Source organism: Rattus norvegicus, chromosome 3, assembly GCF_036323735.1.
Source record: "Rattus norvegicus strain BN/NHsdMcwi chromosome 3, GRCr8, whole genome shotgun sequence".
Classification (NCBI taxonomy): Eukaryota; Metazoa; Chordata; class Mammalia; order Rodentia; family Muridae; genus Rattus; species Rattus norvegicus.
Window position 1 is genome coordinate 59,348,958 of NC_086021.1, and position 26,581 is coordinate 59,375,538.

Here is a 26,581-nt window from a genome sequence, read left to right on the forward strand (position 1 = left end):
GGCTCAGGTAGTGCATTCCTCCTAGCAGGTGTTGAAGAGTTAGTTGTGAGACAGTGATCACCTCCTCCTAGTCTGTCTAGTTGAGAAACCAAATGATTTGCTTTTAGGTCTGGTCCCTTAATATGCATTTGCTTAGTAGGTACACTAATATAGAGATATCCTTATTATAGCTTATTTCTTTAAAGTATCTGTGAAGACAATTTTATTTTTCATGTTAAGTTGTTAGAACTCTGAAAAGGAAATATCTAGTTTATTGAATATATCTAGGTTTATTATTTTCATTTATCTTCAGTCCTGAGAGCTGTATCTAGCTCGTTCCTCCTATTGCTAAAATATGTGTTAAGTGAAGCAAAATCAAATGTTCATGGGTCAGATAGAAACAAGTCTTATCCTGGTCTCCTTCCTATGCTCTAGAAAACAAATGACACCTTATCTTATGAAACATTTTATAAATGTCAGAGATTCCACTGCTGTCTTAAATTAACATTCCCCTAAAGAAGCTTGCTAAACAGGGGAGTTGTAACTACAGTGAGCTTGATCAGTCTATAAAGGATTAATATAATTTTCATTAGTTTGTGGTTTGTTTCTTTTGAATAACTCTTTAATAAACTTAATAGCATAAAGTTCACTTAAGTAGAAATATTTTTGGCTTAAAAGTTACTGTGCTTTTTACGTAGTAATCCTTAAAAACAAATTAATTAATAAAACCTGACTAAATCACTTTTTTCTTCTAGTCACATTGACATTGCAAAAAGCTGAAGCCATCTGTGGGTGTATGTTTTTTTTTGTGAAATATACAAACATTTTTCTCAGTACATGGCTTTCAATTATAATTGAAATGCAATTACAGAGTGAATTGGTGCAGTTCTCTGGATAATTCAAGCAGAATTCTTTTCTAATTCAGTGATCTTCATATTTAGGCAAAAGTTCGCCTAAAATTTTGTGTGATTTGAATAATTACCTTAAATGTCTACCTATCTTTTTTATAAACATACTATAGTTTTGTGTTGCTTTGATGTGATTTTATTAATATTTTTGTAAAAATGTGTAATTAAGTTTTTCTGGAGTTTGAATGCTGTGATCTTGTATTTTATGAATATCCTTGACAGCTATTTAAAATGTTCACTTACAGATGGAAATTTTTCTGTTCACTAGCCTTTATACTTGTAAGCTATGTAATATGTATTTTGCAAAAATTATTTCATAATATGAAAGTATGTTTTGCCCATTTATAGACCTTCATTAATTTTGGTGACATTGCCAAATTTCTTACATTTTGCATTTTTATTCCTTCACAGGTATATTTTGTAGGAGTATTTTGAAGATGGATATTTTCAAATCATTTTGAAATAGTCAAACACCATATACAGTAAGTGTTCGGTAATTTTGTTGTTCACTTACTTGTAGTCATGACAAATTTTTTTGTCAGTCATTCAGAAAAGAAAGCATTCTTTTTTTTTTTTTTTGGTTCTTTTTTTTTCGGAGCTGGGGACCGAACCCAGGGTCTTGCGCTTCCTAGGCAAGGGCTCTACCACTGAGCTAAATCCCCAACCCCAAAAGAAAGCATTCTTATTTAAAGTTTTTGACGCTCATGATTAGAGAGTGAATGTGTATAAAGCTAGGAAAATGGGTGTTTATGAGTCTGAATTAGGTTGTGCACTTTCTAATTACTGATTTCATTATTGTTATTGTATATTCACATAGACCATTCTGATTTATTATGTCAATGGCATTTTATTATTATTGTTTGTTTGTTTATTTGTTTATTTGCTTTTAAAACATCCATATTGAAGCTCCTCTTCCTTCTACTCCTCCTTGTCCCTGCTGCCATTTCTTTCTCCTTGAGATCCACTCCTTCTGTTTCCCTTCAGAAAAGAGCAGGTCTGCCAGGAATACCTACTGAACACACATAACAAGATACAGTAAACCTAGGCATAAACCCTTATATCAAGGCAGGATGAAGCACCTTAGGAGGGGGGAAAAGTCTGCATATATGTTATTCTTAACTTAGTTGACACAATAAAGGGAAGTTTAGTGAATATTAACCAGGTTCTAATATCATTTTTTTAAAAAGTATTCTTTCTATCTATCTATCTATCTATCTATCTATCTATCTATCTATCTATCTATCTTGTCCTTTATGTATAAACATTACCTTTAGTCATTTCCCTTCATGATTTGCTCAATATTTCTTCAAAGTTATGAATCTAGGCTTTCAAAAAAGATATTTGTTTCCACAGTAGTATCTGTGAAAGAACCTGGTTCCTCATGTTCTGATTGCTTCTGAGCATTTTGGACTTGTGTAAATATTACCTTCAGAGGGTTGAAATGTTTTCCCCTGCTGTTGTTTGTTCACTTGTTGGTCTTATTTATTATGTCCTTGGGTTCTTTTATTCATTTTGAGTGATGTTTCATTCTCGTATTAGAGAGTTTTGAGTTAGTAGTAAGATTAGATTATTGAAGTTCTCAAATCTTCATTTATTAAGGCAAGCAACCCCAGCCCCCCCAAACTCATGTGTGGGATATAGACCAGAGTTAGGGTATTTGCCTAACTTAAGTAAAGTACAACAAACAAAATAAATATTACAAAACATCTACTATAACTGAATGCTGTTATGTGTGGTAGAGACCACAGGGACCATAGCACGAAAGTTCTAGCAATTACTTACTTAATCGTCTGGTTTAGTTAAAGAGTATAACATGCAGACAGCTTTGGAGTAGGCTTTTGAACAAAAAATTTAGAAATACAATAGGGGGAGTGCTGATGCTTATGCATTTTTCCTAATATAACCCTGTCAACAGTGAGGTCTCATGAGTAGGTACTTTAGAATGCAGTTAGTAGATTCAGAAAAATTGGCTTTAAATCTCAGACTTCTTATTTGCTAGCTATTGGACAATGAACAAATTCAATAATGTCATTTCGAATAAATATAAAAGCAATTACTGCCTCATTGGTGTTGAACTGAAGTATGTTGTAGATATACGGGTCTTGAGTAAGTGCTAGTAGTTATTTATTTAGAATTGTGAAACTCGGAATTTTCCATCCAAGTATGTTTGTTAAATAAGCACCATAACTGATAATAATGCAATGTAAAGGATACAGTATGGATATTCAATGAACACTTTTCACTGAAATGATAAAAAATATATTTAATTTTAGTCTTTTTCTTGAACAGCAAAATGTTCAGTAGAGCTTTGGTAGAAAATAAAACACTTGATCAATCAGCACATACAGTGTGTGTGTTCATATGTGTGTGTGTGTATGTTGTGTGTGTGTGTGTGTGAGTGTCTTGTAAAGTTCTGTAGTAACTACCAATCTAAGGCGAAAAATAAGTTTATGAGCTTTTATAGAGAAGAGGTGACAATTTGCATGTGCTAATGAAACTGAAATTCTTTTCTTGAGCAAGATGTGAAAAATTTATAACAACAAAAAAGTAGTTGAAATTTTAGGTTGCTAAAACGTTTGGGGAACAATCGTCCGAGTGCTTTGTAACAAATTCATGGAAATAGGAGGGCCATGGTTTAGAGACTATCCATTAAGACTCTGCTGTGTATGCTTAACATTCAACACCACAGTGAGCCTGCATAATAACATCATGATGCTGATATGTAATATTTCTTTTCATATTAGGGAAATATACAATAGAGAGGTTGGCAATTTCATTTATGGGAGTGCAGCTCAAGGCTCCTATGCTTCTATTGCTTCTTATGCCATTAACCTAAAAGTTAAATGCTAAGGTTCTGTGATAGACCTAAGGTCAATTTCTTTGCATAAAAACACTGTTCTTAAACCCTGCAATATATAGAAGTTCTTTAGTAATGAGCCTTTTTTGATTTAATCTGAAATAAAAGAAATAGTAATTGCCAAATAATAAATGCTGATAGGGCTGCTTAGGAACCAATCCCCTTGGAAAATATGCTTTGGGGTAAAAAACAAACAAACAAGAAAGCAAAACATTTGCATGTAAGCAGCTCTTTTTTTCTGAGGGTGGAGGCTGCATCTCTTGTTTCTATTACACTTTTACAAGTTACATTGACTGACCACACCTTTTGCTTGCACTCCCCTTGGCTCTTCCTGTCATGGTGAAGCAGCTTAGAATGAGGTTTTGTTGGTTTCCCCACCCCCTGACTCTTCTTCCTCTGTTTCCTTTGCTTTCAGCTGTGAGGTGTTCTCATAGCCATCTTGTGACTGAGTGATCATTCTTAAGCTTCATTTTGAGAGATCAAACTTAGCTATTATTCATTCCAAGTATTTTATACTTCAGTTCTTGAAACAGAATCAGCAATGAACTATTGGGGATATTTTTAAATGTATTTAAAAGATTATTGTTCTGAAGATAGAAGAGCCTACTTTTATTTTTTAATGTTCCTTTGCTTTGACGAACAAACGTTTAGGATTTTAAATTGTTATTTTACTTGTTTTTGTTTGTTTGTTTATGAATACGCATGCCTGGTGCCTGTGGATGTCAGAAGAGGGTAGCAGATATTTTAGAACTGGAGTTGCAGATGGCTGTGAGCTGCCATTTGGAGACTGGAAATTGGATCCAGATTCTCTGGAGAACAGTTCATGTTCTTAGTAGCTGATGCCTCTCTCTAGGGCCTGGAGAGGGGTTCTAGTCTCTTTGTGCTCTTGGTTTGAGCCTGAAAGGCAGAAAATGTTCCACTTTTATTTTTCTAATCTGTTCTCTTGAACACAAATCTAAGTGTTTTGCTTAGTGATTATATTTTATTCAATTCAATTAATACTTAGGGGATGTTCTCAACAAGACAGTAAACAGTGGTAGAAATAGGAGGAAGTAAGAATAACTCTCAAGGAAATTTGGTGGTCACATTGTAGAAAGAGTACATGCTCAATTTTAAATAAAACTGTTAAAACATGTCTTAAACAAGTGTAAACCAATTAAATTTAAAAATTCGTTTCAAATACGTAAGAGACTATAAAGATATAAATATGAAAAAAAATAAAACATGGTGAGGAAATCTGAGGTAGCAGACTGGACTTTTGTTCCAAGACATTATCATTTGCATTTGGGCTAGATCTGGGTGAAGGTAGGGAATGGTATCAGGCTAATCAAAGAAATGGTCTAGCAAAGGTCAGAAGTGAAGCAGCCATCACTGAGCTCAACTCATGACATGCTACGTGGTGCTGAGAGTGAGTTTGCAAAGCAAGCAAGTTGACTTGGATCAAAGGTTTGAGTCACACTTAGAATTTACCGGGAACCATTCAATACATTAAAACACAAGTGATAGACAATTAAAAAGAGAAGGGGGAAGAGTATTTTCTAATCTCTAATTTTGTGAACTAAAATTTTGGCATTGTCTTCAGAATAGGATTTTGATTGAGATTTGGTAGAAGAGGATCAAGTATCAGGAACTACAACCTCAGGAGAATTAAAAGATGATGTTAGAACCCAAGGTCATTGCCATGAGAAAGGAGAAGGATCATGTGGTAGCTGAGATCTGGAAGGGAATAGATTCAAAGAGGAGTGGGGATTTATTAGGTACCAGGCTCGTTTAAATGCTACTGACCTCCCTGCTATTCTGCCCCAAAGGATACTGAGACAAACATTAGTTAAACAACTTGTCTGGGTTATCAAGTATAAAAATAGCACAGCCAACACTGGAGCCCCTTGCTCCTGGGACTGCTTTTCCACTACTACTGTTCAAGAAATAACTCATGTTTCCAGGGTGACTGGACTGGAAAGAGAGTTGCTAATAGCCTTTTGCCTATTTCCCAGACTTTGTCCCTTCTTTAAACAGGTCCTTGTGTAGAGAGGAAAATCTTTTGACCTTTAGGGAGAAAGTTACCTTATGGTGAGTGATGAGTCTCTTGTATACATTAACTTGTATGCTAGCAGCAGGAACAGTGTAATTTATGATATTACTCAATTATAAATTAGAACAGTAAATATGTCAACTTAGTGTGATTTATCATCCTTCCTTACCAAGGCTCAAAATGAAACAAGGCTAGAGTGTTAAATTAAAGATTTAATACCTTGGGTCCATGAAAGACCCATATTTCAGGCTTAGTTTACTTATCATGCTGACCAGTAATTTTGACAAGGAGAACTAGAGGCTCAGCTTAGGGAGTATCTCCATTTTTTTTTCAGTTACGGAAAAAGAGCAAATCACACTGCTGAGGAAAAGGGCTCAGTCTCTGTGCTGATATTAATGCAAACAGCTTCTCCAGTGTATGGCTTTGAGATTTATTCAACTCAGTTGTCCAGATGCTTAAATTTTAAAAGGCTGCTGTAATAGGAAGTTGTCTTCTAAATACAATGGATTTGTAGTTCATGCTGGGCTATCAAATTTTATCTCATGCATTAACAATTTTAATTTATCAATCATAATAAGTGAATTATTGTTATTTAAGGTTTGTTATGAAGTTGTATGAATCAATGGACAAAATACTGTTTTCTTTCCTTAAAAATGATCTACATAGCCTTCATAAAGACCAAGAAGCCTTTTTATATCCCAGATACTTTTTCTTCCTCCCAAAGAGTTTCCTATTTCTATTATTTTCAGAATATTCTGGCTTAAACATTAATTACTTCCATGCTTTTCAATCTGGTTTTACTATTTAGCCCGTGTTCCTCTCCACACAATTTTAATATAATATGACTTAAAATACCTCTGACAAATAGTCACGCATTCCACATACATTTTTCTACGTGAGCCCTTCTTTCCTGAATGTGTGTTTGTAACTTTTGTTAGCGTTATTTGAGGCTCTCTAAGTTTTATTGCCCTTGTCATATTCCATTACACAAAAATACTACAGAATATTTATTCATTGCAGTGTTGGTGGGATCTGAGTTATTTCTAGATTTGAGTTATTATGAATCATGTTATTAGCAGTCTTTTTGAATCTTTGCTGATCGTGCTCATGTATTTCTGTTGGGTGTATACTTAGCAATAGAATTGCTGGGGTCTATTGCATTCAAACCTTCAATTTTAGCACTTACAACCAGACTGTTTTCCCAAAGTTCTTAACTAATTACACAGCTGTCATCAACGTCTGCAAACTCCCATTGTTTACTCTTACTGAAGCTTTGTATAATCAATCTTTTTAATTTTAGCCATTTTTTGAGACTTACATTTCCCTATTGAGTAATGCAGCTCTGAGCTCTGCTTAAACTTGAGATGAATGTCACAATATAGTGTCCAAACTTTTGTCTACTTTTCTTTTGTATTGTTGGCTTTTTAATTGCTAACATTCAGAACTTAGTTATCTTTGCATGGAGAAAACTGCTTCAGTAAATATGGTGGAATGGATATATTTCCCCTGATTTTCCTCTTCTATGAAGAATATTCCATCCTCCCTTTCCCCTCCTTCTTTCCTCCCTTCCTCCTTCACTTTCTCCATTCCTTTACCCTTTTCCATCCTTCCCAGTTCTTTTCCTCTTTAGCTTTCCTCTCCTTTCTGCTTTCTACTGCCTTCCTTATGCTCTCCTCCCCCTTCTCCTCTCTTCCCCTCTTCTCCATTCTTACTCTCCCTTTTCCGCCCTTCCTCTCTCTGTACTTTGCTCCCCTTTCTCTCCTTTTCCTTTCCTCTTTTTGCCACTCTTCTCTCCCTTTCCTCTCTTTTTTTTCAAGTTTCCTTTTGCTTTTAGGAAATAAAAACTAGGACCCCATTCATGTTAATCAGGCAGCCAGCCAAAAGTCACACCCCTATCCCTTACCTTTTCTATTTCTTACAGAGATTAAGAGGTTTTTGTTTTATTATTATTTTTTGATAAAAAAAATCAATTTCTAATTCTGGTTCCTCTCTGAAGTCACTTTTTGAATGACTTGAGGTCAAGGTCATGTTAGATTTTTCCTTCTAAAAAAATATTTTTTGTCAGGTTCAATGTCCGCATCTATAATTCCAGGATGCAGAAGTAGACAGATTGAAGCTAGCCTGGTCTACAAAGTGAAATCTGCACCAGCTAGGATTACTTAGAGAGGCTGTTTTTAAAACTAGTAAGCAAGCAAACAAACATCTTCCCCCAACCTAAACCCCAGAGGACATTCTCTTTTTCAAAAAAAGAATTTTGGTTTTTAAATTTCATGAGAGATTCTTACACTGTAGCTCCTGGTTTATCTGACACTCTCTATGTAGACCAAGCAAGCCTTGACTTCGTGACCCTCCTGACTCTATCACCTGAGTTCCTGACTACTATAGCTGGACAATTTATTACATCCCGTAATAGCTTTTTTTTTTTTGCCCACAGCTTTCAATTCCATGTTTATTATCATTTTTCATAAATGTCTTGAGGGTCCATTATTCAATTTAAGTATTCTTTCCTTATATTTAAAATTCCATTTATAACTATGATCATGTTAAAATTATTCTTCATATTTGTTGAAAAAATGTTACAGTGTCTTTATTTGGAAGCTTAAGTGCCCTCGATTACTTTCTGGGCGAAGTTCATCTGATAAGGCCATAGGAATGAAATCAGGCCCAGATTGGAGTTGGGCACAGCAAGACTGAGGCTGTCACTTTATTGAGAGCAATCAGAATTTTTATACCATTATCAGAGACAGAACATACTGGAAATTTCCAGAATCAATGCAGTTATAGTTGCCAGGGCACAATGACAAAGAGGATTGACCACTTCACTGCCTGAAGGAGTGCATTAGTCTCTCAGAGCCCCAGGAGCAATGGAGTCTAAACAGAAAAGTCTAGAAAGCATATCTCAAGACAGCTAGGCCAAGTTAACTCCATGGTTCCCTGCTGTAGGAGACCTCATAATGCTGCCTTATTTAATATGAATTTTAGAACTTCTTTGCCAAATTCAACAAAAGATTGAGATGTTATTTTGGATCACGTTTATTATCTCATTATTATGTATTTTCAAACTGATACAACTTTAGGACAGACTTTTAATCTATGCTAAAAGTGCTGGTTAGTTTTTGTCAACTTGATACAAAGTGAGTCACCCGGAAGAAAGAGACCCACAACTCAAGAATTCAATCCATCAGGTTGACATGTGAGCTTGTCTCTGGGATCATTTTCTTGATGGGAGAGGGTCAAAGCCACCATGGACAGTGCCACTCTTGGGAGATGGTCCAGCATGGTATAAGAAATTACTATTTTAAAGTGTTTTGATTTTATGTTTTATTTCTTAGCATGTCATATTGACTTGTGTACAGAGTTTAAAATAATGCTGTTAAGAAGCACAGAGTTGACTCCATAAACTTCTTCTTCCCACAAACAGAATAGCAGCATTTCACTATTAAAAATGTAGTTCCTCTATTTTTGTAAATAACATATATTAATTTTAGAATACTTAATTTTTTATTCATGAATAAAATTAAAGACTTAACTTTTCCTTTGTTTTCATGGAACAATAGCTTGCTGATTTCCAGGCTGGCCTAGAAGTCATATATTATATTTATCTTTTTGCTTCAGCTTTTCAAAGTGTTGGAACATAGAGTTATATGCTCTATTGACCCTGGATTTTGAATCTTTAACAATTTTTAACTATTGAGGATCTAAAATACTTCTGATTTTACTTTGTCTATCTGATTTATGGTTTCAGAATAACATTTTGTTCCTATACGTCCTTAGAACAGATGATATACCAAAGGATTTTGGTGTTTGGTGCCCCATCATTTTACAGTTCCTTGGATGCACGTATTTAAGAGGAAACCTGGAATCTCTCGTCAGCTGTCGAATGCAGCACTCTTGGTGGTGACAGGAGGGTACAATCCCCTTTGTTTATTGTCTTAGATAAGGCTGATGCACCTGAGCCTCAGCTACATGGCTCTTTCAATATGCCTACCCATGTCTCCCATGGACTCACACTCTTTTTTCCATGTCTGTCAAGTTCTTTGATAGGAGAGGGGGATCTTGATCTTTCTCCAAGATTAGCAGAACTTGCTTTGTGTTCATGGAGGGCATTGGGCACAATAGTTACCCTCAGTACTGACAACAGCTGTTCTTCAATATTTCTTCCCATTATCACTTTTATAGATGATATGCTTTTCTCACTTTCTCTCGAAGGTCCTCAGATGGGTGATGCTTCCTCAGAGTGGCAGCTCCCTAAGCAGTTTTAATACAGTTGTTTGTATGTGGCCTGAGAACTCTTCATGAAGGAAGTCATTATCCTGGTTCTAGCATTTATGAATCTTTACCGTGGGTAGTTATGCAACAGCATTTGGACATACAACTTAATCTTTACTGTGTTTCCAATAGTTATAGGCAAATATTAAAATCAGCTGTTATATTTGTATGGTGCACAGCAAAGACAAAGAGCACGTACAGAGCTGATACAGGCCTCTCCTTAGAGAGATCATTAGTAAACTCTATGCAGTATTTTTCTAGCCATCATTATACATATTTTTAGCTGTAGTTGTTGCATGTAGTATTGTCTGTACACATGTACGAACTCTATCATATACCTGGTAGGAATGAAGTGAAAGAAACACACTGGATATTATCTTCGCTATTGTCTCTTAGCAAGAAAATGCTAACATTTAAGTAATCCAACTTTTGATACTAGCTTACCTTGTCTTAGGCAGTATTCTATTGTGCTGAAGAGACAACATGGCCACAACAACTTTTATAAAAGAAAACATTCAACTGGGGCTAGCTGATTGTTCTGAGATTTAGCCCATTTACAATTTTAGAGGTCTATTCTATTATCAGTATTTCTGGAAATATGGTAGCTTGCAGGCAGATATGTTATGGAGTCATAATTGAGAGTCCTATATATAGATCTGTAGGCAGCAGGAAGAGAGGGTTACTGGGTATGGGTTTAGCTTTTGAAATCCCATATCCCACACCCAGTGATATACTTCCTCCAACAAAGCCATACCTACTTCAGCAAACTATACCTCCTAATCCCACTGGAGTAGTGCCATTCTCTGATGTACATACATTCAAATACATGAGCCAGTCATTCTTATTCAAACCACCACAGACCAGTATAGTTTTTCTGATGATGTGATACTGAATTCTGAGGTATATTCAATAGACTACTAATTACATGACATTAATTAAAGTTTTCGTTTGGTATTATATTAGCTGTGAAAGGCATTGGCCATAATTATACTGATATGTTGTTGGGGGGTATATTTATTGAGTACAGTAAATAAATAGCATGTATGTTCTATTTATTTTATGTTAGTATAAATTTCACAAATACAAAGGCAACCTTTTTTTAAAAAAAATATCTTGGATACAACTTTGCACTTTAAGTAGTTAACAGTCTTAATTAGTATTTTTAGATGTACAATTATTAATAATATGCTTTATTTTTTGTATGATTTTTTGTCTGTATGTATTTCTGTATGTGAGTCTGGTACCCAAATGAGTCAGAAGAGGCCTTCAGCGTCTCTGGAACTGAAATCCAGGTGGTTGTGAGTCATCATGTATGTGCTGGGAACTAAAGCTGTGTGCTCTTAGCCATGCCAGTCCCATGTGCATAAATTTTTCTCTATATTTCCACTTGGCAAAAGTGTTACAATTAGTTTTTTTATAATATGTTATGTATATTGCAATAAAATTATGTAAAAACTAACAAATAGAATTGGGAATATATTTTTCCATTAGTTTTGAGAGTTCCAGGAAACAGTTTCTTTAACTGACAAACTAGTTAGGTTGGAAGTTGTTCTTTACCTTCTGACAGTTTTAAAACACACTAATATTGTGATTTTTCGTCGAGATGGATTACCTTGTCTAAATATTTTAAGGATGAACAAATAAGTGCAACCAAATTTGATTTTTTTATAAATTTTTTGTTGTTGTTGTTGAGGTGTTTTACCATAGTTTCAACAATGGTTGTAATTGAATAACTTGATTTTATGTATTCTAAAATCATCTGATAATTTTAATTTTGATAATTGCTAGCTTTGACAGAATGTTTAATTTGGGGTAATTTATTTGAAATTTTCTGACCATTAGGTTACACTCTTATAAAATGAGTAGCCTATTAATGTCTTGACATAGAGAAAGTGAGCTAACAGTGTTGAGCTCTTTAGAAAATTCAGTCGAAATTGACAGAAAAACCACATGATACTCTGGGATAAAGATGATGTGACGAATTTAAAAATTTATCATGTAATGACAGTGAGTTATCCTTTAAAGCCAGTGTCAGCCTTTGCTTATCTGTGGTTGTTGTCTTTTGCTTGTTTGTTTGTTTGTCTTGCCTCCATCATGCCTGTGGTGGTTTGGTAAGTCGGAGTCCGGTGAATGCCCCAGTGGCCAGGCCAGCATGGGATATCTGTATCTACCTCAGTGCAGAACGTTTCTCTCAGGCATTTTTTCCCATGTAATCTTAGTCTGATCTGTAGCATCTGCTTGGTATCCAGTGAGGCTGAAACAAAGTGTGTGTCATTTGCTCTGTGCAACTATTACTCTGACCATTTTCTTGTATTTGCCCCTCTCAACTGATATTAGGGCTACCTTTTTATAAATAGCAAGTTATCAGTAAAAGCCTGGTTGCCATCACAGCAAGACAGTCTATGCTTTTAAACTGATTAAATGCAACAAAAAACCCTGGTCTTTCAGAAGATGTGGTGTTCTGTCCATGAAGTATCTTTATTCTAATACTAACATATAATGAGTGGGTAGACCTTGTTTTTGCGTGTGCATGCATGTTTATTCATATTACCATCACCTTTGCCACTCTATCTCGTATGTGCAGGAAATTGTATAAGTAATAGAGAAAGTCTTGCATCCTTCTGATACTGTTGTTTAGATAAGGTACAGAGCACAAATAGCCAGGAAGTCCACATTGCATTTTTTGTCTTTTCAAAACCCTTTTGCTGTTCAATGATGTTGACAATTTGATTTAACAATAATGAACTTTCCAAAACAACATCCTAAAGAGAAATTTCAACATTTTAAAATTTCCTGAAAGCATTAATAACTTTGAGAAGACAAAAAACCTCCTAACAATATTGATAAAATGTAGCAGACTACAACAATAACATTATAAGTAGTGAACTTAATTACACACCCGATGAAATTAAGCACAATTGCTATGCAAAACCCTCACAAAATTCAATCCAAATATCCCACCTGCAAGCCAGAAAATAGAGTTACCAAACATGCTGCTGAATATTCTGCTCTCCTGTTGCCAGGCAACCCACCTCATCCACCTAGTTGAGCAGCCAGAGGGTCAGACTTGGAGCTATCTTGGTAACAGAAAGGTCCAATTGGAAATGAAGTGGAAAGAAGGAGAGAGAGGAAGATAAGAAAGAGAGGAGTGTCATTTCAAAAGTTATCCGTGTTAATCACGACCCTCATTTTCTCCCTAGGAACATACATCTAGCTCAGTGCAGATTCACCCCGTGTTTTCCTACCTTGGCTGTGCTCTCCTTTCCTGTTTTTATATGAATGCATACAAAAGTTTGTCAGTGATTTTTTTTTTTTAGCAGAGAGATTGTTCCGAATAATTGTTATCATAACTAAAGTGTTCCACAAGGTTTTGGTCGTATGATATAGTTTGATTTGCTCATGTCCGTTTGTTGTGGTGCTTGGGGGTCAGATTCAGGGTCTCACGTGCTAGGCAAATCGTCTTAGTGTCTCCATCTACACATCACACTGTCAGCTTAACTTAGTCCTATTTTAACTGAACTGCAATCTAAAGTGTTAATCAGCCAAAAGATTGTGAATCCAAATTAACTAATGGTGTTGGAATACATGAAAGGACAGAGGAGGAAGTGTTCCTTTGTTCTGCATGACCGGCCTTAAAGATAAGACATGGCTAGCAGAGGGTGTCAGTTTAAGACGAAAATCTCTACTCTGAGGGGAAAAAAATCTCTTTCTTTCTACATCATTTGATATCAAATATTTCTACTTTTCTGTCCTTTATCCTTACTGTGACTCTTAGTGACACATGATGTACAGAGAGAACAGCACCTGTGATGCTGGAAGATGCTCTTCTGTGATGCTGTAGATGCTCTTCTGGTGCAGAGTTCAAGGATCCCTTCACCTTCGTCTGCCCGTGATACTCCTACCCTCAAGAACTACTCTCTTCATACATACTGGAGATCTTATTTCCATATGTTTGTGGAGCCCTAATTTAGATGAATGCCTACCTTCCCATATTTAGTATTCTTCCTCTCTTTAATGTTGCTTGTCACATTAAACATATCAAAAGACATCTTCCTAAAAATACCATACAAGTGTGCATAAACTCTTCCTCTTTCCACGTCTGTTTCTGGCCATGTTGCAATTCTCCTCTCTATTAGTAGCCAGATGCTTTAAAACTGGGCACGCATCACCTATCACCTTACATGTGTAATGTTTCAAGTTTTTCCTGTGTGGGCTCCTCTGAAGCTGCTCTAGGGTCAGCATAGGTAGTCCTATCACTTCACATAGAGAATAATTTGCTTTTGACTTGGTACAGTTTTATACCTTTGATCAGTCCTGGTTTTTAGAAACATACGGTTTTGAACTTTACAGCACTGTGCATACAATACTCTGATCATCCTTGCCTAGTTTTATTCTTGAGCTTTTATTTCTTACAGATTTGTATTTTATAAAATTCCACACAGAACTCACCTTTTCTCTTACACATTCTCCCTAAGGACGTTTATTTCTTTCCATGGTTTTAGTTAACACTGATTTCCCTTGTTTCCTTCTCCTAGAATTTAAACTGTATACTCATCTGCCTCTGGGACCCCGATTGAGACACTCCTTAGATAGTTTAAAGTCAACAAGGCTACGAGTAAATGTTTGAATGCCTCTACTTTGACTAGTATAAGCTTAATTTTAAAATGCAACACCAGGGTATAAAAGGAATAAAATAGTATTATTTACTAATAGTGTTGAGCTTAAACTATTCCTGAGCATTCCTTTGATTTTTGCCTGGAATTGATCTGTTATAAAAGCTAGTGAACTTGAGTCAAAGTCTTTCTAATAATTCTAGCAATTTTTTATTGCTTATTTTATTTATTTACATTTCAAATGCCCCCTTCAAATGTTTCCCCTCCTCAAACCCCCCTCCTGTATTCCTTCCCTTTGGCTCTATGAGAGGCTTCTCCACCCACCCTGCCTTTCTTGCCTCACCGCTCTATCATTCCTTTATGCTAAGGTATCGATCCTCCACTGGACCAAGGGCCTCTTTTCCCATTGATGTCCCACAAGGCCATTCTCTGTTACATATGTAGCTGTACCCATGGGTGCCTCCAGGTGTACTCTTTGGTTGATAGTTTAGTCCTGGGAACTCTGGGTGGTCTAATTAGTTGTTATTGTTGTTCTTCCTGTGGGGTTGCAATTATCTTCAGGTCCTTCAGTCCTTCCCCCTAGTCTTCTACTGGAGTCCCTGAGCTCAGTCTAATGGTTAACTCTGAGTATCTGCATGCGTATTGGTCAGGTGCTGGCAGAGCCACTCAGAAGACAGCTGTACCAGGATCCTGTCAGCAAGTGCTTTTTGTCATCAGCAGTAGTGTCAGGGTTTGGTGTTTGCAGATTGGATGCTTCCTTACGTGGGGTTGCCTTAGGTGAGGTAGTGCTTTTCTAGTAATTATTTATTGTTCTTTGATACCATTTGACTATCTCTCAGCCTTCCTGGAGTCTCAGTAATGCCACATGAGGATAGGTGTTATCATGCTAAGTCATTATTAATTTCTATCTCATTTTGAGTGTGGTTGAAAGAACTTGGTGTACGTCTTATGTCTTTTGCACGAGAAACATTTTCAGTACAATGGCATGCATATACTGAATCCAAATATAAAGATTAGTGTTTCTACACAGAACATGAAGTGGGTACAGGAGAGATGAGAAAATAAGACCTATTGACACATAGAAAACAATAGCTAATCCTGATATCCAACAAGAACCAAATCTTAAGTTGAAATGGAAAATTCAAGTTAGGTGATTTTTATAATTAAAAACAGGGAATGTGGAGAAGAAATCTGATACATAAAACTAAGTGTAAAGGTTATGATAGAAATTTAATTTAAATATGCTGAAAAAGAACGTATTTTTTAAATATAGAAAGAATAGAATAATCAGGAATTAAAATGGCATGCTGAAAAAGCGCATACACTGGTTTATATGCTTCACTGATTTAGATTGCTGCCTTTGTACATACTCTCCAGAAATACGAAGGACAAAGAAAATAAAGAGCTGATTGCTGTTCTGATGGGGTGCAGCTGAATGCATGTGGGAAACCAGAGAGTTTTATACTGATATTTTTAAAAGGGGGAATCATACCAGCATGTTCTCAGTTTGAACACTTTCATTTCACAGAAATTAATAGATAGGAGATCTTTGAATCAAGCACACCTACTGATTTGTTCTAATGCCAATCAGTAGTTTGAATGCATTTATTTTGCTTATCAGAATCAAAGAAAAATAATATAACTGTTAAACCACAGAGATGGTGCAGTTTTCATGGGCTAGACAGATATTATTGATCTTGAATCTCTATATCTTTGTTGTTTGAGCTAAAAACAGCTTCATAAAGTCTTTGGAGATGAATTATGAACTATTTGTTTGTAGAATTTTGGCCTCGACTCAAATATGAAGTGCAATAAGAAGAACTGTCTATTATCTCATTGTATCTCACTGCCACACATGAGCTATAGAGACCCCGTTTGTAGAACAGAAGCTTAACAACTGAGGTAAACAAAGGTAGAGTAATAATTATTATCTTTCACCTCTTTTTTTTTCCCCAGAGCTGGGGACCGAACCCAGGGCCTTGCGCTTGCTAGGCAAGCGCTCTACCACTGAGCCAAATCCCCAACCCCCCATTTCACCTCTTAAGGTAGTGCTCTCAACTGGCCATGTTTTTCATAGATCACTTATGGGTACTATTGATTAAAACTTGTCAGACATGGGTTCATTTGTAAATGCTGTGACATACTGTTGGTAGAAACTTAGATATTTCTTCTTACATTTAAATAGTTGTAAGGTCATGTTTAGTAACATTCTAGATTTGTGAGAGGACTATAGATTATATAAAATATTTACTTCATACTTATTTTTTTCTCTGAATAAAATCAAAGACCTTGCTTGTTTTTTAACATGGAGGCCCCCATTCTCATGATAATTTTATTTCTTAATCTTAGTTAGGGTTTTACTACTGTGAGCAGACACCATGACCAAGACAAGTCTGAAGAAGGATAATTCAATTGGGGCTGGCTTACAGGATCAGAGGTTCAGTTCATTATCATCAAGGTGGGAGCACGGCAGCCTCTAGGCAGGCATTGTGTAGGCAGATCTGAAAGTTCTACATCTTCATCTGGAGGCTGCTAGCAGAATACTAGCTTCAGTCAGCAAGAGTCTTAAAGCCTAAACCCACAGTGACACACCTATTCCATCAAGGCCACACCTCCTGCAACAGGGCCACACCTTCTAACAGTGGCCATTCCCTAGGCTGAGCATATACAAACCACCACCTAATCTGACCATTCCTATCATCTCAGTCATAATTTTTATTTTCTAGTTATGTATTCTATTGACACTTTTGTTTTGCAGCATTTAATGTAGTTTTCAGGTGCCTCCATTGTCATGCAATTTTAGCCTCAATGGTATAAAGCAAAAATGTTTTAGTACTAGTATGTATGAATGCCTTCCACATATCAGAGATTCCTTATGTGAGAACGCAGTAAGTTTGATTCATCTTATGTTAGTTGGATTGGAGTAGCATTTAGACTTCTAAATGAATAGTTAGAAAAGAGTATTACTCCTAATTTTTTGTGACCACTGTCCTATTTATATTTTTTGTCAGTGTGTTAAACATTATGAGTTAAAACAGTTTGAGAAGAAAGGGATTATTTCGTATCATGGCTTACAGTCAACCATCTAGGGAAGTCAGGGCAGGAATTCAGGTCTGATAGGAACCTGGAGGCAGGAACTGTTGTAAAGGGCATGGATGGATACTGCTTAGTGGCATGCTTGCTCCTCCTAGCTTGCTCACACTGTTTTTGTATACTACCCAGGACCTCCATCGTAAGGTGGACATCATTTACAGTCAGTTGGATCCTCCCATAGTAATCACCAATCAAGAAAATGTCCCCTATGTTTGCCCACAGGCTAATTGTGTGAGGGCATTGTCTCAGCTGCCTCTTCTACAAGTGACTGCAGCTTGTGTCAAATTAACAGAGGTAGCTAGTACCATCCCTTTAGCTATTGATATTGATAGATTTGAGAGAGCCATAGATATCAATGAAGGATGTATTTGCAGTAACAATGGCAACATTTCAAATCCCCTATAAAAATGTAGCTTTGGAAAGCTATCCATTGTCTTCAAAAGAATGTAAAATTTTGGTAATATAGTAGGTTCAGAATCAGTTATATTTTGCAACAATGGTAACAATTTAGCATTTTTAACAATTGTTTACAGTTGACATCATTTAGTGGGAAGCTCTGCTTTTCTTCTTCTTCTTCTTCTTCTTCTTCTTCTTCTTCTTCTTCTTCTTCTTCTTCTTCTTCTTCTTCTTCTTCTTCTTCTTCTTCTTCTTCTTCTTCTTCTCCTTCTCCTTCTCCTTCTCCTTCTCCTTCTCCTTCTCCTTCTCCTTCTCCTTCTCCTTCTCCTTCTCCTTCTCCTTCTCCTTCTCCTTCTCCTTCTCCTTCTCCTTCTCCTTCTCTTTTTTTGGAGGTTTTAAGTTGACTTCTATTGTGAACATAAATAGTAGAACATAGAATTTTATGCTTCATTAATAAATTGGTCTATTTTTTTGTTTTCTAATTTACATGGTAACAAAATGCATGTTTTCTATATCGTCAGGTAATACATACCATTTTATGATTATATAAGAATAAAACAATAATAACAAAAGGAGTGCCAAGAAAACACTGTCAGCTTCAACTACTTTTGCATACTTTTATGTGAATATGTTTGAAACGTTTGCATTCATAAGGAATAAGTGATGATACCTTAATTTATTGATTGTCATGTAACCTTTCTTATGATACTAAGTTTTTCCTTATAGGGCTCATAGCCCTCTAAAACATGCTATCAATTAGCTATACATGCTATCAATATATACATATATTATTTACTTTTAATAAGCAGTATATTTATGATACCTGGAAATTAAGGCCTTTTCCTAAGATGAATGATAAAACATTTTTAGTAGAAAAATTGCAGCTGTACACGTAGCAGATGGCCTTGTTGGGCACCAATGTTAGGAGAAGCCCTTGGTTCTGCCAAGGTTGGACTCTCCAGTGTAAGGGAATTTCAGGACGGGGAGGGGGTGGGAGGAAGGGGGCTGATAGGGGATGGAGAAAACCCTCATAGAAGAAGGGGATTGGGGGAAGGCATAGGGGGTTTATGGGTAGGAAACCAGGAAAGGGAATAACATTTGAAATGTAAATTAAAAATATCTAATAAAAGGAAAAATTGTTAATTTAAAATGTAATTTTAATACATGAACTAGGTTAACTATCATACTTTTAATAAATTTTATTTCTTTCCAAAAATCCTTGTAATCAGTTTACATTGACTCCTTCAAAGTAGCTAAGACACTTTAGATACCCTTTCCTAAACCAGTATTTTGTTTAAAATAAAAGTTGATTTCAACATAAAGTTCTTAGCACAATTTTCAATTAAAAGATGATTCTGGTAGGAAAGGCATTGTCATGTTTATTGGGTAGCTGCTTATGTCCAAGTACACGTAATGGTAGTCCCTTCATCCTTGTCAAATCTTCTCGATCAAAAAAACGAGCGTTATTTTCCTTCATACATTTTAGAAAACTTCTTTACCTTGTAGCCATTCTGTGCTTGTTAAAATTAGATCAAGCAGTTTTCTATTGCACTGCTATAGACTGAACAGCACCTTACAGCATCCTCTCTGCTGTATTACCAAGTTCCTTTGTTAATAATTACACATGCTTTGAGCTTTTGAGGATATAGTGCTTTTTATTTTGCTGTTACTTAAGTGGAGTCTAATTATTCAATATTCCAATTATTTAGTTCCTTGTTTTTTATTTACTTCTTCCTTCTAATTGCCCATCTTTTCAGCACACAATGTATGATTAATAGCTTCATCAAGAAAAATTAAAGAAAAAATCCAGGAAAGTAAATTAACAAGTAAGTTTGTATAATATTTAATAAGGATTTTTGGTATGAAGGCAGTTTTGGTATAAATGCAGTCTTTGCGGTTTGCACTTCTGCAGTTTAGTACAGAGGAATCTGTGACAAGGCTATTTTTGGGCCCTCTCATTTTTGGTGCTGGTGATCCTTGTGTGCCTTAGAATTCTGGTTTATTTCTCTTTCTTTGCCTGTCTCATTGATTGCTTACCAGGGCTGGAAGAGTGACTCAGATAATGCTACATGGTAATTTATCTTACTCCTCACCCTTATGCACTTGCTTTGAAGAGAACACCTAGGTAACACCTAGGTAAGGCGGTCACCTATTTCCCACCCCATTTCGCAGGAATCACTTTGAACTTCAAATACATTCTTTAACTTTTGTTTTCTTTCTTTTGGTCAGGAAAAATTTTAGAGGCCTTAAGGTCAGTTTGACCTTAAGACTGCCTATAAGACTGTGTAATTGTTTGACATCTCATAGAAGCATTTATTTTCCTTTAACCCTCTAGTTTTGTCTTGCATCTCTAGGTTTGGTATTCACTTGGACAGTTTAGATTTGTTTTTCCACCTGGGTGACTACTAATGAATGAACTTAAACTACTTGTGCCAAGTGCTAAAAAAAGAAGGTATAAAACTACAAACAAAAGTTACAAAATGATTCTTGAGTAAATTTCAAGTGGATGATTTCTTCCAAATAACTTTATTTTCCTTGTGATGGACATGCACTGCTTTTCGCAAGAGTTCTTTATGTAGACTTAACTGAGTTATCACTGAATAATGATTATTACTAGTAGAATCACCTTATGATGTATTTAGGCTTTTGACAGGTATAGCATCTTCCTGGAGTAGATAGCCAATGTGTACTTATTGTGGAAAAGTTAATGTAGAACCTACTGACTTGACACAAAACATTTTTTTGTGAGTATTTTCTGTAACAGTACCATTATTTCACTCAGTTGAATCCATTTATTCCTTGTGGCTGCATTCTTGCCTCATTAATTATTATTCAGTAAAAATGGCCTTTAACAAGAATTCCACATCTTGTAAGCATTTTGCCTTTATTACCTTTCCAATCCCTTCTCCAGTGCATGTGATTATCTGCGTCTTTACTGGATATTGAGACAGAATACTTGAAGTATGTTCTTTTACGTGTTTTTTTTCTTTAGTGATTGGCATAATTCAAACAGCTCTATGGGGACTTGCCTCTCTCTGTAGTATGCATGAAAATCATATTCTGCATTTTTGGTCATAGTTACATTCTAAAGGTAAGACAAATATACCAAACATTTTAAAATCTAATTGAAAATTTATCCCAATTTCAATACTAAGAGATTACTAATTGTCTTGTTCATTTGCTATTGTTGTGATAAGACACCATGACCAGAGCAACTCTTACAGAGAAAGCATTTATTTGGAGGTTGCTTACAATTTTCGAGGTTTAAGGCATTATCAAAATGGCAAGGAGCAGGACCACATGGAAACAGACATGGTACTGGAGAGTAGCTAAGAGTTCTACATCTATATCCACAGATAGTGAGAACGTCTGACATGGTCCTAGCTAGGGCTCTTGAAATCTCAGTGACTCACTTCTCTCAACAAGGCCACGCCTACTCAAAAAGGCTACACCTCCTAATTCATCTCAAGTAGTGCCACTCCTTGATGACTGAGCATCTCTCTCTCTCTCTCTCTCTCTCTCTCTCTCTCTCTCTCTCTCTCTTTCTCTCTCCGTGTGTGTGTGTGTGTGTGTGTGTGTGTGTGTGTGTGTGTGTGTGTTTCTATATATTAAATGACCACATTCCACTCCCTGGCCCTATAGGTTTATAACTATATCATAATGCAAATTGCACTTAATTCAACTTCCAGAAAAAAAATAGTAAATGTACAGTTTGAAGAGAAAAGGAGCGCCCAGTAAGTGTAATACTTGTAAATCTAGTGCTCAAGGAGATAAAAAGTTTAAAGAAAATCCCAATGCAAAATGGAATATTAGGAATGGTGACTTCAGATCAAGGCCCTGCTTCTGATATCAACTTATCTCAATTTTATTTAAAATCCATTTAAAGTTAGTATTGCTATGACGCAACACCATGTCCAAAGGACCATGGGGAAGAAAGGGTTTATTTGAACTCAAGGCAGGAACCTGGAGTCAGGAGTGAATTTTGATGCCATGGAAGAGTGCTGCTTACTGACTTGTTTAGCCTGCTTTCTTATAGAACCCACCAGCTCAGGAATGATGTCACCCACAATTGGCCGCCCCCACTGCTCATCAATCACTAATTAATAAAGTGCTCCACAGGCTTATTATAGCCTCATCTTATGGAGTCATTTTCTTAATTGAGATTTTCTTTCTCAGATGACTTTAGCTTGTGTCAAGTTGACATAAAACTATCAGGACAATTGACCCCTTGTCACCTTGACACAAGAATACATCACCATTAAACCACAGCCTTCTCATTCATTCCCAAGATCCCACATTAGAAGCACAAATAACATTTAAAGTTTTAAAGTCTTTACAGATTCAAACACATTAAAAATCAAGACCCTTTGAAAATCCAAAATCTCTCTCTGTGTCTCTGTCTCTGTCTCTCTGTCTCTGCCTTTCTTTCTCTTTTTTTTTGTCTTTGTGCCTCTGTGCCTCTCTCTTTCTCTTATTACCACTGTAAAAAAAAAAGACAGAATCTCTTTTAAAAGGACAAACTTGTTGTGCAAAGTAACAAAATTAAGTACTTACCTTAAGAGAGAAGATTCAGGGAGCAATCATTATCAGATGAAAACAAAATCAAACTCCTCCTCAATAACTCAATATCCGGTGTCTGGAATCATCTGGGCTTGGACCATATCTCTAGTCTGCCTTCTGCAGCAGACATAGCTTGAGTTCTAGGCTAGAGAACTCCACCCCACTACTGTTGCCATTCTTGGTGTTAATTCCATGCTAGAGTCATCTGAAAAATCTCCAAAATCCTGGTATCTTCTACTGCAACAGTGCTGCACTTTATCCAGTAGCCTTTCCTTGGCTTTCTTCAGGAATTCTAACCTTACAGCACAGTGCTAAGCTTCAGCTGCACTCCTCGGTCCCTTCTCCTTCACACCTTCAAAAGCAGCAGCACAGGTAAAATCACATCCATTGATTGCTGGGTGAAGGTGATAGGAACTCCACAGGAAGTCAAAGTTTGAGCCACAACCAAGGACATACACGTAGGCTAGACCTAGGTCTCCCTGCTCATATGTAGCAGATGTGCAGCTTGACCATGATGTGTGTCCTGAACAACTGGAACAGGGGCTATCCCAAAAGCTGCTGCTTATTAATAGGATATATTCTATTAGCTGGTCTACTTTGTATGGCCTCAATGGGAGATGAAGCATATGGCCTCACAGAGACTTGAAGAACCTGGGCAAGGGGGCAAGGAGGAATATCCTGGGGACCCAACCTGCTCAAGGAAGAAGGGGAGGGAGAACTGGGGAAGGATTGTGGGAGGGTGTTGCTGGGAGGAGGCAGTGAGAGGTATATAAAGTGAGTAAGTAAAAATAAAATAAAATTAAAGGAAAACAAAGCAGCACCAAGCTGTTGATTCTTACATTTCAGACTTCAGCTTGCAGTGCAAGGTACAACCTTGGCTATCTTTGGAACACAGCGTCTGTGTGCTCAGGAAACACTTTGCAGAAGATTTCGTGTAAATGATGCTGGTCTCTTCTTAATCACCACTAATTTCTCAGCTTTAGCTAACTAGCATCAAGAATTCTAGCAAAGGTTTCATTCTAGGAATTCTGGTACCTTGTTATTCACAGTTAATTCTTAAAGTCCGAGCTAACCAAAATAACAAATTGTCTCAATAGACTCTTTAAACTTCTGAGATGTCACAGGCCAGGATTCAATTGTCTGTATTGCCGTCAACATTTTTATGTCCCAAGCACCTATAGAAGGGCCCACTGATATCTCATTATTCAATGGCTTTTCTAGGAAAAAGTTTCAAAATCCTCCCACAATCCATCCTAAAACATGTGGTCAGATTTCTCATAGCAATACCCCAGTATCCTAGTTCCAACTTTAGTCTTAGTCAGTTTTCTATTGCTGCAAAGACACACTATGACCATGGCAACTCTTAGAAAGGAATACATTTAATTGGGGCTTTCTTATAGTTTCTGAGGTTTAGTACGTTATTATAATGACCGGGAGCATAGTTGCATACAAGCACACATAGTGCTGCAGAGGTAGCTGAGAATTCTAAGTCAGGATTCATGGGCAGCTGGAAGAGAGATACTACCTGGCTTGGACTTTTGAAACTTCGAAATCTATTTTCAGTGACACACTTCCTTCAACAAGGTCTCACCCACTCCAGTAAGGTCACACATCCTAATCCTTTTCAAGTAGTCCCACTCCCTGATGAATAATCATTAAAATATTTTAGCAAAGCCTATTCTATTCAAATCACCACACTATTGGTAGCCAATATATCTTTATTGAAAATTTCTGTATGTATGACAATGCCTACATGTGCTGCCTGATTCTCTCTCTCTCTCTCTCTCTCTCTCTCTCTCTCTCTCACACACACACACACACACACACACACACACACACACACATGGAGAGAGAGAGAGGTTATGAACGATCTGGAATCTGATTTTAAACTACTTGAAAGTCCATATGTTAGCTTGTTTTTATTTCATGGATATTGGCAGAACAAATTCCTATATTAGAGCAAGAGACATTTTTTTTAAATCATGTCACAGCAAGTAACATGCATACCAATGCATTTGTATCTGCTCCACTTGCTGTATGAGATATGGAGCCTTTGTGAACAGACCAAATGGATGCCTGCATACTAACTAGATTGTACTGCAGAAAGAATAATAGTATAACCCAATGTGAATTTTGATAATGTCAAAAATCATTTTTTGGGTATATTCCTATACCCATTATTGTATAGGAAGTGAAAAACTCTTAATGTCCTGGTGGGGCCATCCTACTTAATTCTTCAAGATGGTTGACTGCCAAGACAACTGTCAAAATAGTCTGGTAAGGAATACTTGAAGACTAGTTTTTGGCATAGCCATTAGAAAGTATAGATGTTCAGGAGGCAGAAAAATGATTGCTCAGGGATTTTTATACTTTGGTCACCAATGGCTTCTGCTGAATTTTCATATGAGTATATCATCCATTGAACAATTAATGAATGTGGAAAAAGTTAGAATCAAATTCATTCATTACATTGTTGGGAATTATTTAAGGCTCTTATTGTGAAAGGAATTTCAAGTAGGAGAGTGAAGCCAATATGAACTTCAGCTGCATTGTCCTTGACACAGTGGCTGTGATTGCATCTCACCAAGAATGATTTCATACATGCAGGGTCTAGTTCAAGGGCAGTCCATTATCTAGCACAAATAGAGCAAGGTTTAACTCATCTGCTGACTCTATTCCATCTACAAACCCATAGTTCCACAGGTCATGCATCTTTCTAGCTCATATTCCTCCATACTTCATAGTCCTTGGCATACTGTAAGTGCACTTGGTATATGAACATGAGCTTTAGAGTCATATGTCAGTAGGAAGAATTTCACTTGATTTTTAACCATCTATCACTTTGAATCAGACTGTGTTATGTCTTTGTTTTGCGTTGTTTTGTTTTCAATATGGTGTCATTATGTAGTCCTGGCTGTCCTGGAATTCTCTCTGTAGATCAGCTGCCCTAGAACTCACAAAGATCTGCCTGTCTCTGCCTCCCAAGTGCTAGTATTAGTGTGTACCACCACCACCAGGATTGAGTCAGACTTTTTATACATAACAGTAAATGTAACACATGAATATACAATATTGTAAAGCTTAAATGAGCTAATTGTAATATTGAATAGTATCACAATGAGACTTTAAAATTATTCATATGATGATGCTGGATCTATCTTCGGTGGTGGTAGTGGAATAGTAAAGAGTAGGTCAAATATGAGGGTAGAACCAACAGAATTTTCATGTAGGTCTGATGTGGGATATAAAAGAATTGATAAAAAAATATGATATTTTAAAAAGTGTGTGTGTGTGTGTGTGTGTGTGTGTGTGTGTGTGTGTGTGTGTGTGTGTGTTCGTGTTATATGAGTGTATATAAGTAGAGGCCAGAGGGAAATTCTGAGGTCCTCTTCTATCACTTTCTCTCTACCTTATTCCTTGAGACAAGGCCTCTAACTAGGTATTGAGCTCATTGGTTAGGTGAGTTTCCAGAGAGCTAGAGTGGTTTTCTTCTCTCTCTCCTCCCCTGGGGCTGGAGTTACAGGCACATGTGTGGCCGTGTATCACTCTTAAATGAATACTTGGCACCAAACTTGGGTCTCCAAGCTTGCAGTGCAAGTGCTTGCACTGAGAGCTGTCTCCAGCCCTTTTTGCTAGCATATGTCTGGTGTGGCTTAGGATTATTGTGGATAATGACTGAGTTGACTATTCCAATTGGCCAACTTACTGGAATTAATTAAGATTTTTCATACCCTAGCAGGTGCTAAATTGCTATTTGATTTAGGAGAGAACAGGAAGGTAGGGATATGCATATCATGATCATATATAAATCTTTCTTGAAGCTTATTGTTGTACGCTGGCTGAATATCTTTCTCATTATATAATGTAAGGAAAA

At 36.5% G+C, this 26,581-nt stretch overlaps 1 protein-coding gene across 10 annotated transcripts in view; it reads left to right on the top strand.

Annotated features, from left to right (window-relative positions):
- Galnt13 (polypeptide N-acetylgalactosaminyltransferase 13) overlaps positions 1 to 26,581 on the top strand; it is a 657,006-nt gene that overhangs the window by 36,330 nt on the left and 594,095 nt on the right. For 7 of the 10 annotated variants that reach the window (XM_063283608.1, XM_017591676.3, XM_017591675.3 and 4 more), the window contains one exon: positions 1,299 to 1,369. The exons of the other annotated variants lie outside the window; for them this stretch is intronic. The gene's annotated coding sequence lies outside the window, so the exon portion shown is untranslated. The remainder of the gene's footprint in view (positions 1 to 1,298; positions 1,370 to 26,581) is intronic. 10 annotated transcript variants of the gene reach the window in all.